This window comes from Chiloscyllium punctatum, chromosome 37, assembly GCF_047496795.1.
Source record: "Chiloscyllium punctatum isolate Juve2018m chromosome 37, sChiPun1.3, whole genome shotgun sequence".
In the NCBI taxonomy this organism is placed as follows: Eukaryota; Metazoa; Chordata; class Chondrichthyes; order Orectolobiformes; family Hemiscylliidae; genus Chiloscyllium; species Chiloscyllium punctatum.
Window position 1 is genome coordinate 32796171 of NC_092775.1, and position 12702 is coordinate 32808872.

The window sequence follows — 12702 nt, forward strand, 5'->3', positions numbered from 1 at the left end:
AAGTGCCTGTGAGCTGGGAAAGATTAAAGCAAAGTATATTTAATAAAATTAACTCAGGAAAAGTGTTATAAAGATGCAGTTGTTTATATATAACATTTCAGTGGATTATTGCCTTGTCCGTTTTGTCACAAGCAACACATTACATTGTACTTGTTCAGACATATATTCTGTCAATGATTATGCTTTCCACAGTCTGCAACCCAGTCGTCAGAAATGATGTAATCCCACATTGTCATGTCTTGGAGATAATATGAAATGTGGTATGTTTATGCTGATAAATAGTGATGAAACTCCTTTCAATGAAAAGCTTTCACAGCTTTTGATTATAATCCTCCTAATTTGTTCTGTACTGTTCGGTATTCTGAAAATAAAGATCAGATTTAATCAGTTGATTTTATTGGAGTTATTAAGAAATGGAATTAAACAAAGTCAATGCTAATTCCCTGCTAAGTGTATCTCATCAATGGCAGTTTCATTTATGTTGTACCTTAGCAAAGTAATACATTTCAAGGCATTTTACAGCCATAATTATCAACCAAAATTTGACACTTAGCAACATAAGCTGATCTTAGGACAGATGACCAAAAGATTAGTCAAAGAGTTTGGTTCTTACGGAACATCTTAAAATGAGATTTTGAGAGGGAAAGAGATTTAGGGTGCACCTAAATTCTGGTGTTTCGAGCTAAGGCTGCTGACGGTATGGCCAGCAAGGGTGGAGGGAAGAAAATTGCAGGTGTGAATAAAACCAGAATTAAAGAAGCACAGAGCTCTCAGAGGGCTGTAAGACATGAGGATGTCATAGAGTTAAGGAGGTCACATTTGAAAACAATAGTGAGAATGTTAAAATGGAGGCATTGCCTAATCATGTGCCAATATAGGTTAGTGCACAGTGAGGATGGGCGAATAAGACTTGGTACAATTTGCAACAGAATTTAAGTTCAAGTTATAGAGGGCATAAGCAGCCAGGAGGACTTTGAAACAGCCAAATCTAGACGTTCTCTCTTCTTCTTAAGTAGTCCCTTAAGTAGATTAAAGATTACTTCCTTCTGCTTCAGTTTGATGTGCTCTGAATAGGTTGATAATTCCAATGTATAATCTACAGACTCTCCACAAACAGGGTATGAGGTGCCAGTAGGGTCATAGGCAGATTAATTATTTGGAGGTTTGTTTGTTCTCTCTGGTGCCTCAACTTTGTCTCAGTGTTTTCTTGACAAGGTCTGTTGATGTGTTTGATGCCGTCTTCAATGAATCTTCACAAGTTAGGGACTCTCGTGGGTTTGGTGGGAATAGAGTCATAGAGATATACAGTATGGAAACAGACCCTTCAGTCCAACCTGCCCATGCCGACCAGATATCCCAACCCAATCTATTCCCACCTGGCAGCACCCGGCCCATAACCCTCCAAACCTTTCCTATTCATATACCCATCCAGATGCCTCTTAAATGTTGCAATTGTACCAGCGTCCACCACTTCCTCTGGCAGCTCATTCCATACACGTACCACCCTCTGTGTGAAAAAGTTGCCCCTTAGGTATCTTTTATATCTTTCCTTTCTCACCCTAAATCTATGCCCTCTAGTTCTGGACTCCTCCATTCCAGGGAAAAGACTTTGTCTATTTACCCTACCCATGCCCCTCATAATTTTGTAAACCTCTATAAGGTCACCCCTCAGCTCTGACGCTCCAGGGAAAACAGCCCCTGTCTGTTCAGCCTCTCCCTATAGCAAAGATCCTCCAACCCTGGCAACATCCTTGTAAATCTTTTCTCAACTCTCTCAAGTTTCACAACATCTTTCCAATAGGAAGGAGACCAGAATTGCATGCAATATTTCAACAGTGGCCTAACCAAAGTCCTGAACAGCTGCAACATAACATCCCAACTCCTGTACTCAATATTCTGACCAATAAAGGAAAGCATACCAAATGCCTTCTTCACTATCCTATCTCCCTGCGACTCCACTTTCAAGGAGCTATGAACCTGCACTCCAAGGTCTCCTTATTCAGCAACACTCCCTAGGACCTTACCATTCAGTGTATACGTCCTGCTAAGATTTGCTTTCCCAAAATGCAGGCCCTCATATTTATCTGAATTAAACTCCATCTGCCACTTCTCTGCCCAATTCTCTTTGGGAATGCTTTGATGGCATCTCTAAAGCATTTCTGCTTTCCTCCTGGATGTTCCCCATCCTGACTGAGTTCCAAATAGAGTAGTTGCTTTGGGAGTCTGGTGTCAGGTGTCCAGCAGAGCTGCTTTTCAGTGACTAGCATCTCACTGCTAGGTCTGTTGGCTTGGTTAAAAAACACAGCTGGTTAACTGCCTTCCTTACCACTAGATCTGGAAGATTTTGAGAAGGCACTGCTCAAGCTTCTGTAGGAAAAATGGAGGTATCAAAGTCATGGATAAGAGTTTCAACAGGAGATACGCTGAGGAAGAGGCAGAGTTAGAGGCAGTATGGTGTAAGTTTTGGAATGGAAGTAGGAGGTCTTGACGAAGTAGAGCATATTGGTTTGGAAAGTCAGGTAATGGTCAAATAGATGCCATATTTGCAGTTTAGTTCAGCCTCAGATAGTAATCAATGAGCAGATGGAATTAATATGGAGTTTATGGTAGGAATCAAAGGGTTAAAAATTCAGATTGTAAGACAATTGGATCCAGTAAACTCTCTGCTGAACTGCTTGTGGACTGGTCGATACCTCCATCCACTTCATGGATGGCTCATATAGCACCCCATGCAGAGAAGGATGTTCACATGTAGGTTCCTATGTGACAGCATGCATTTGACGATGATATCACAGCATTACTCAGCCCTTCTAACCAGTGTGATAAAGACTTCAAGATTTGCACCAGATCAGGTATTATCAATATTTTCATTCCACTCATTCAGAGAGAAGCATTCAACAGTGATAGTGTTTGCATAATTCAAAAGGGTTGACATCCAATTTGCAGGGAAAATAATTTAGAAGAAACTCTGCTATTGTCAAGTATTGACAATGTCTGGAGTGGTTTTGTAGGTGTCAGATTGAGTTTCTGGAGTTGTCAAGGAGTCTGTTCCTACACCATCACATGGCCAAAAGAAAATTCAGAGACTGTCCATATAATGGACTGAGTTTTCTCCCTGGAGAAAGTGAAGACTGCAGATCCTGGAGATCAGATTCGAGAATGTGGTCTTGAAAAAGCACAGCAACTCAGGCAGTATCGAAGAGCTGAAGAATCAAAGTTTCGGGCATAAGCCCTTCAACAGGAACTTTTTAACTGTTTTGAGAAATTTCAGTGTGCATGATCATCAGAATTCTCCTGATTACCATCCAATCAAGATCTTCAATGAAGTAATCTGTCGCGGAAGACGTTTGCAGTTTTTCCCTCTGGTGAAATGGCATAAGTGTTTATTCTATCTCTTGGCATAGCAGCAGTCCAGTAAGTCACAATTTGCAGGTTCTAACTTTACACAACTCCACAATACATGTAATGTCAGTCGGTGAAGTGATGGCAATGCCAGCATTTGAGCTGGTGTCTGTGAGTGTCAGATAAAACAATGGTGCCCCTTCATTGGAGCTGTTCTATTGTTCTTTAAATTCCTCTTGAATGGTTTTGGCTGGACAGGTGGAAGTTCTTGGGTATTTGAAAGCACAAAGTCAAAAGGGAAAGTTTCACATGAGTTAAAGATGATTGAAGTGGGAAGCACGAGGTTCAGGGTGACACTGTCTTCAACTTACTCGTCATGTCAAATAGCAGGATGAGGGACAGCTGAAATTTAAGATGTACCATCATTTTCAATGTGCTCAGCAAGGTTGAATAGCACAGAGTCTGTCACAGCCAGGAGCTGATGCTGAGGGTCCTGTCCTCCATCATGTTCAGGAGGCAACTGGGCATTTATGATTTGCTTTTTGCCATTTTGTTCTAGACATTGGAGAGGGCAAACTGACAGCAATTCTCCTGCTGTTCAGCTTCATTGCACCACATCTAGAAACCTGCAGCCTGATCTCTGCCCAGACGTTCTATTTTCATTCTGCAGAATTGCAACAATTGCAATCCACAGCAGTTCCCAGTAGTTCGGAGTGGCTTACCTATAAGAAGAGAAACATTGCAAATAAGCAGTGCACTTTTGCTGCAGCAGCACACATTGCTCGGTCCCCCACTGAGTGCTCAGACAGTGCTGGTGCCAGTTAGTCCGAAGCTGCAATCAGGTGAACCAGAAGGAAGGAGAAAACCTGTGTGCCGTTTATGTCCAATTCAATAATTTTAGGCAGGTTGCGATTTGAAACCTCCCACTCTTCGAAGCTAATAGCTTCAGTCTTTCTGACTATTGGAGGAAATTGCACCTCATATAATACAGGATGTTACAGAAACAGAGCAACAAATCAAAGGCAGTGAACTGGTATTAATTCTCTTCTCCTCCAGTCTGCCTCAGTAACTTTGGCAAACCCGTAACAATGACAAACAGTGATAATCGCATAAATGCAAGACATCTTTTTTAAAAAAAAATTAAATGCATAACGTGAAAAGAAGATGGGAAATGTGCAGCAGCTGGAAAGAGAAATCAGGTTGATGTTTTAGCTTTAGATTCTTCTTCAGGAAGGGAAACTCAAAGATATTTGGAGCCCTTAAAATGAAGGGGCTCGGAAAAAAATTGGGAAGTGTTTACTCTTGTAAAAGAGAATCAGTTAACACATTAAATATGCATTACGCAGACTTTTTTTAAAAAAGTTGCGAAAGGATAAAATTGTTGAATTATGGACAAAGATTGTCTCTTTAAGGCCATTAAAAAGCATTAAACTTAATTGTTGAAAAGGTTAATAGAATTGAATAAATTTTCAAAATGAACAAGAATGACATATCTGAAAGATGGAAGATATTCTGAAGCAATGTAAGTGTACAATGCTAAATATTACCAAAGAGATTAATGATGAACAGGATTAAAAATAAAGGTTGTTTGTGCAGTATGAGATGTTATGATGGTCTCCAAGGGATTAAATTCCAGCAACAAACTTCATTAAATGGTAATCCAGTAACTTGTCTCAATGGTTAATGAAAGAAGAAAGCATTAAATTTAAAGTGAGCTCCTGTCATCGAAGTGGGATTTGGTTCAGATCGCTGCACTGATTGAAACATTAAAACACATGGTACTTGGCCATTTTTTTGTGTCTGTCAATGGGTTCTTCCACTTGATCCTTTTTCACTTTCATGTAAGTGGTACCCCAATCCTTTTTAGCATCTGTATTCTGGACACTGCTCTTTATCCTAAGCCACATTAGCGTCAAGCAGAGGAGTGAATACAATATGGTTCATTTGTGCTGCTTAAAACTTTTTAGACTTTGATTTGTCTCTTCATTTTCAACATGTGGGAAAGACTTTCTGCAGAGATTTGTTTGCAGCTTTGATGGCAGGCCAACTCAAAGAGTGCCATGTTTTCACTATGTTTTGTCTTTGTCATCCTACTTATACAAGACTAAACAGTGCAGCAACTTGCATTGATATATTACCTTTGACATAACAAACGTTCCAAATGACAGAAGAATTGATGGTCCTGGGGAGGTAGCAATGAGGGGAAATTATTGTACACAGCTGAAACTGTGATTAAAGAAGTACATTTTAGGAGGTTTTTGCAAGTAAGGAGAATGCAAAAAGGTAGATGGCTCAGTGAGAGAGTTCTGCATTTTGAAACAAATAGTTCAAAGACTGTGCCTGATGATAAAGTAAAGTGTGCAATTTCGATCTCCATATCAAAAGAAAGAAACATTTGCATTAAAGGCAGAGCAATGAAAGTACATTAAATTGGTCCCTGAGATGAGAGGGTTGTCCTATGGTGAAAGGCTGCAGTAAGAAGAACAAATGGTGATCTCATTGAAACATTCAAGATTCTGAAGAGGCTTGACAAGATTGACATTTTGAAGGGAAGAACTTTTTTCACTCAAAGGGATGTGAATCATTGGAATTTTTTGCCACAGAGGGATGTGGAAGTATCTTCAATGAATATATTAAAGGCAGAGAGAGACAGATTTTTGCTCTGTTAGCAAATTAAGGGATTTGGAGAGACGTTAGCAAAGTGAAGTTGATGCGCAAAATCATATTGAACAGCAAAGTCATCTCAACCACTTCTCCTGCTCCTATTTCTTATATTCTTATGAATGATAGGTCCAAGTTGGAGGTTTAGAAGGTGCAATGAATAAAACAATATAATGAAAAAGACATTGAAAATTAATCAAGTTCCTTATGAACTCATAAATTACATACTGCACAAAAATAAATTAACAAGATTCCACATAAAAAAATGATGAGGAATTCCCAGTATTTGGAAATCATTTGTTAAGATATCAGTCAAGATTCAATTCTGCCTTTTCTTTTATGGAATATTACAATTGAACATTCCTTAAGCATGAACTTTACTCCATCACTCATGAAGAAGCAAAAATAATTGCTGTTAACAATAACTGACACGTTCTAGTTTTGTTTTCATATTTTTTAATAGAGCAGCTGCTTGTGGCCAAGGAAATCTACTTCTTGAAATATAAATCTTGATAATTTGCCTCCTTTCTGGAATCTATCCAACTGCTACACATTAGAGCTGATGATAGTTCAGTTGTCATGTCGCTGTCACTCAACACTGCTATCAGTGGGTGTGTAGCAGGCATACTAGGCACCCCTGGGTTTAATCTATCATTATTATTAGTCTGTTGCTTTCTTTTATTTTTAAAGCTTTTCTGTTATAGTTGAGAGCTACAATGAGGTAATGTACAATCATCAACTATGAAATCATCACTCCAGGGAACATGCCAGGGAAATATTTCATACTTACTACAACTTTACAATGTAGCACATGCATGGGAATATCTAATAGAAGCATATTTTGAGAGGAAATAAAAATAAAAACACCAACAAATTAGTTTATCAATTTCCTATGGATCATCTTCAAAACGCCACAAATATTTTGCATGAAAACCATTTGCTTAGTTCCAAATTGATTTCCCAAGAAGCATTCCTCATGTCCTACAACTACTATTCGTATGTTGCCTTATATTCTGTAAATTATCCGTTTTGATTATTCAAATGATTATGTTCACTGAGATGCTGTTTTTTTAAAAAATCCTCCTCTTCAATTGTTCAACTCCTTTCTTGAAGTTGCTGTGCTATTGCTGTACAGGTTAATTAAGAACAAAGAACCACGCATGCTGGAAATCTGAAGGGTCATTGGACTCGAAACATTAACTCTTGTTTTTCTCTCAACAGATGCTGCTGCACCTGCTGAGTTTCTCCAGCACTTTCTGTTTTTGTTTTAGCTCTTCAGGCCTTTCATATCTTAGTGGAGTGACCATTCCTTCCATGTGAACTGAGCATTGGAAAATTGGTCAAGCATAAGGGAGATCATCAGTCAATCGAGTTCTGTCTTGACCCAGTGCCCATAAATCACCACTTCCCAGTGGATGCAATTGTGGATAGTGAACATGCAATGGGATTAGTACCCTCAACCACCTCAACCAGCTTCAGCTGAGTCATACTGTGATCTCTTGCTATGTTTTGAGACCAGCCAAATTGACACAAACTCAGAATCCAGGTCTGAAACTTTCTGGTTTGTATGGCTTACTTATACACTGTACTTGTCAGCAGAGATAGATGATGGATATTTAAAGGTGATTTCTGGTCAATCACCATTTTTGTATCTTAGCCTCCCATTGCTCTGACAGATTCTTCCCAATATCACCAGTACCCTTCCTCAAAACATGCAAATATGGCAATGATAGGAATTTCTTCCTTTCTATTCTAATATTTTTTAAAATTTGCTCGTGGGACATGGACATTGCTGGCTTTAGTCCACATGCTGCAGGTTGACCCACGATGCTTTTAGGGAAGGAATTCCCAGATATTTACCCAGTGACAGTGAAGGAATGATAAATTGTCAAGTTTGGATGGTGAGTGACATGGAGGGCAATTTGCAAGTGGTGGTGTTCCCATGTTGATCTTGTCCATCTAGATGGAAGTGGTCATGCATTTTGAAGGTGCTGTCTATGGATCATTCATGAATTTCTTGTGCAGAATCAGCATCCTTGTTGCTACACTGGGATTCTACACTTTATGCATTAATGAGTTCCCACTTGACACTAGGAATCCTGTCAGGATCCCAACATATGTAGCAATTGTAGTGAAAATGAACCATCAATTTTCAACTTCTTTCTGTTGAATTTTAATACCTGAGACTCTTATAAACCACAATTTTTTTTTAAAAGAACTCTACTGACCCAAATCGTTTGTTGTGATCATCTGAATGCCCAGGAATATGCATGAAATATAAAACATTAGATGGGTCAGAATTATCACTTAATCAAGAAGCACTTGGAGACACAACAAGAAATTGACATCTCTTGTTTTGCTCACATTTGCATGATAGGTTCACATATTGAAAAATAAATAAAATGCCCACAACTATCCAGTTTGGAATGAAACAATAACACAATTACCAAAATCTATGAAGAAACTGGGTACCGTCAAAGATAGAAAGAAACATGGACTAATAACAGCAAAGATACTGACTGCTCTTCTCTCATTCTTGATCTCTTTCCTACTCAGGCACCAGCCAATGAGAAAGCAATTTGGAAAAGTCACTATTGTCTGAGAAAGCATAGGAAAGCAAGCTTTGTCACTCCCGGGAAAATAGTAACAGCTAAACCATTGGGACTCCGATCTCAATCTTTCAACTCATGGACTCTGACTACTTTGAAGATCGATTGCTTTTACCTTCCTGTCTATATTGGATATCCTTTCCTTTCCTTGAAAAAGTATTACCTGAGTTTGTGGATGTGTTTAATGTTGCATTTTCCAAATCTTTTTTGTCAGGTTTCATCGGTAATAAACTCCATCCTCACTTAAGGAAGCCTGGGAATTGGCTCTTATTCATGTTTGCTTGATTATCTAAGTTTACTTGAAGTGTAATGGCTATGTGTGAAAAGAAATAAAATATGTGTTGGAGCTGGTCAATAGAGGTTTCAAAAATAGTGAGCCAATCACTTCTCTTCACTTGATAATAGCACATGTTCATGCAGTAAGCAGTAATCCAGGAAAACAAATCAGATCATGTATATTTGAAAGGATGGATTGATGTTCCAGTTCCTTAGACTCTACTCTAAAAAGGGTTTCCTGTCACATTTACACATATTTCCCCCCATTAATGCACCCCTTCACCCCATGCCGCCATCCTCCATTAATGTTGCTGACAGTTTGTGAGAAGATTTGTAGCTTGGATGCTCGTTGTTGTGGTTCTGTTCGCCGAGCTGGGAATTTGTGTTGCAGACGTTATGTCCCCTGTCTAGGTGAAATCCTCAGTGCTTGGGAGCCTCCTGTGAAGCGCTTCTGTGATGTTTCCTCCGGCATTTATAGTGGTTTGTCTCTGTGTGTGTGGCCTGAACTATGAAAGCAACCACCCCAACACACACAAAAGAAGTTGCATCAAGACACTGTTCAAAAGGGCCACAACACACTGCAGTACACCAGAACTGCAAAAAGAGGAAGAAGAACACCTCTAAAAGGTATTCGCCAAAAACGGATACCCCCGCAATTTCATCAACAGATGCATAAGGGAAAGACAACGGAATGAGGACATGTCACAACCCAAAGGATTAGCCATGTTACCATACATCAAGAACATTTCTGAACTGACAGCCAGACTACTACGATCACTTGGACTCATAACAGCACACAAACCAACAGCCACTCTCAGACAACAACTTACCAGGACAAAGGACCCGATACCCAGCACGAGCAAAACCAATGTAGTGTACAAAATCCCATGCAAGGACTGCACAAAATACTACATAGGGCAAACAGGAAGACAGCTAACGATCCGCACCCATGAACACCAACTAGCCACGAAACGACATGACCAGCTATCCTTAGTAGCCACACACACAGATGACAAGCAACATGAGTTCGACTGGGACAACACTACTATTATAGGACAAGCCAAACAGAGAACAGCCAGGGAATTCCTAGGGGCATGGCACTCATCCACAGATTCTATCAAAAAACACATCGACCTGGACCCAATATACCGGCCACTGCAGCGGACAGCTGGAACTGACAACTGGAAACGGCAAAGACAAACCACTATAAATGCCGGAGGAAACATCACAGAAGCACTTCACAGGAGGCTCCCAAGTACTGAGGATGTCACCTAGACAGGGGACGAAACGTCTGCAACACAAATTCCCAGCTCGGCGAAGAGAACCACAACAATGTTGCTGACATATCAAAGTTTTAGTCACCATTTTTGCCAGAAATAAAAATGTGATTTGTTCAGTGATGCTCAGTTTGGAAATGCAAGGGCAATTTGAAGCATTAATCTTTGCTAAGTGTTCTCATAGTGTGAATGCTAATACCTTCGCAGCCTGTTAGCTAACATTGGGATGTGCATACCATTCACCACTGGTGAATTTCCCTCTCACTACTATGAATCAGACAAATGCTTTGAGGGAAAAGAAATTCCTTAGGAAGCAATGTGTCTTTGGAAATGTCCTAACAGTTTATGTTAAGCATTACTGGTTCTCAATAATTCTTATTTCTAGTAAACTGTTTTCTAAACTTAAGGAAAGATTAACTGCATTAATCCTTTGACTGGAGGATATTCTTTCTAAATTAATTATGAAATATGCTTTTTTATCATTTATATTTGTTATTTTATTGTTGCCAGTAATGAAAACTGTTTTATGAATAGAAAAATACACTTAATATTTCACACTTCAAGCTATCTCAAAGCACTTTGCAACCGAGGAAATACTTCTAAAATGAGATCACTAGTGTAATGATGGACAACAAGGTTCCATTAACAAAATAATGACTCGATAATCTGATTTAGTAATATTCATGCAGAGATAACAATTGGCTAGGACTCAAGATTAACTTTCCTTCAGCTTCTTCACATAAAGTCTTGGATCTTTACACATATTTGACCAGGAATAGGCCATTCAGCCTCTTGCACCTGCTCTATCATCTGATAAAATCATGACTGATTTGATTAAAGCCTCAACTTTGCTTTCTATCCCTTTATATTGTTTATCTCACTTGTCAATCTAACTCAAAATATTAAACAAACCTACCACCACTCCCCTTTGATACTGAAATTCTGATATATAGGAATATACAAAATCTATAAATAAAACATTTAGTTCAACTGGAAAAATGTGTGAAGTTATAGGCCTTATTCATCTTTACTTGTTATAGAATCTCTACAGTGCAGAAAGAGGCCTATTTGGTCCATTGAGTCTGCACCAACCCTCCAAAGAACGAAGCATCCAGACCCACTTCATCCTCATAACCCCACATTTGCCACAGCTAATCCCCTTGGCCTGCACATCCATGGACACCATGGGCAACCCCAGGGCATCAATGTGAACTTCAACAGTTTCCTCCTTTCCCCTTCCCCCACCTCACCCAAGTTCCAAACTTTCAGCTCAGCACTGCCCCATGACTTGTCCTACCTGCCTATCTTCTTTTCCACCTATCCACTCTACCCTCCTCCCTGACTTATCACCTTTATCCCCTCCCCCACTCACCTATTGTACTTTCTCCCCACCCCACCCTCCTCTCATTTATCTCTCCACCCTTCAGGCACTCTGCCTGTATTCCTGATGAAGGGCTTTTGCCCGAACCGTCGATTTTACTGCTCCTCAGATTCCGCCTTAACTGCTGTGCTTTTCCAGCACCACTCTAATCTAAATTCTGGTTTCCGCAATCTGCAGTCATTGTTTTTACCCTGCAATTTAGGATGGCCAATCCACCTAATCTGCACATCTTTGATCTGTGGGTGGAGACCCATGCAGACACAGGGAGAATGTGCAAACTCCATGTAGACAGTCACCCAAGGCTGGAATCAAACCCAAGTCCCTGGCACTGCGAGGCAGCAGTGCTAATCCCTGTACCACCTTATAAAAAGGACTCTGTCCCTGCATAGTCTCATTGGTCAGAGTATTGAGTACAGGAGTTGGGAGGTCATGTTGCGGCTGTACAGGACATTGGTTAGGCCACTGTTGGAATATTGCATGCAATTCTGGTCTCCTTCCTATCAGAAAGATGTTGTGAAACTTGAAAGGGTTCTGAAAAGATTTACAAGGATATTGCCAGGGTTGGAGGATTTGAGCTACACGGTGAGGCTGAACAGGTTGGGGCTGTTTTCCCTGGAGCGTCGGAGGCTGAGGGGTGACCCTATAGAGGTTTACAAAACTATGAGGGACATGGATAGGATAAATAGACAAAGTCTTTTCCCTAGGGTCGGGGAGTCCAGAACTAGAGGGCATAGGTTTAGGGTGAGAGGGGAAAAATGTAAAAGAGACCTAAGGGGCAACTTTTTCACACAGAGGGTGGTACACGTATGGAATGAGCTGCCAGAGGATGTGGTGGATGCTGGTACAATTGCAACATTTAAGAGGCATTTGGATGGGTATATGAATAGGAAGAATTTGGAGGGATATGGGCCAGGTGCTGGCAGGTGGGACTAGATTGGATTGGGCTATCTGGTTGGCATGGACGGGTTGGACCGAAGGGTCTGTTTCCATGCTGTACCTCTCTCTGACTCTATGACTCTATGCTGATCCATTGCTCTACAAAACCTGGTTTGTCTCAGCTTGAATTGATTTATCCCTCTGACCTTTACCTCTTCCCATTTTGTTCAGACACTGAGGTGGACAGTGTGATTAATGAGGGAGAGAAGATGGCCAGTTT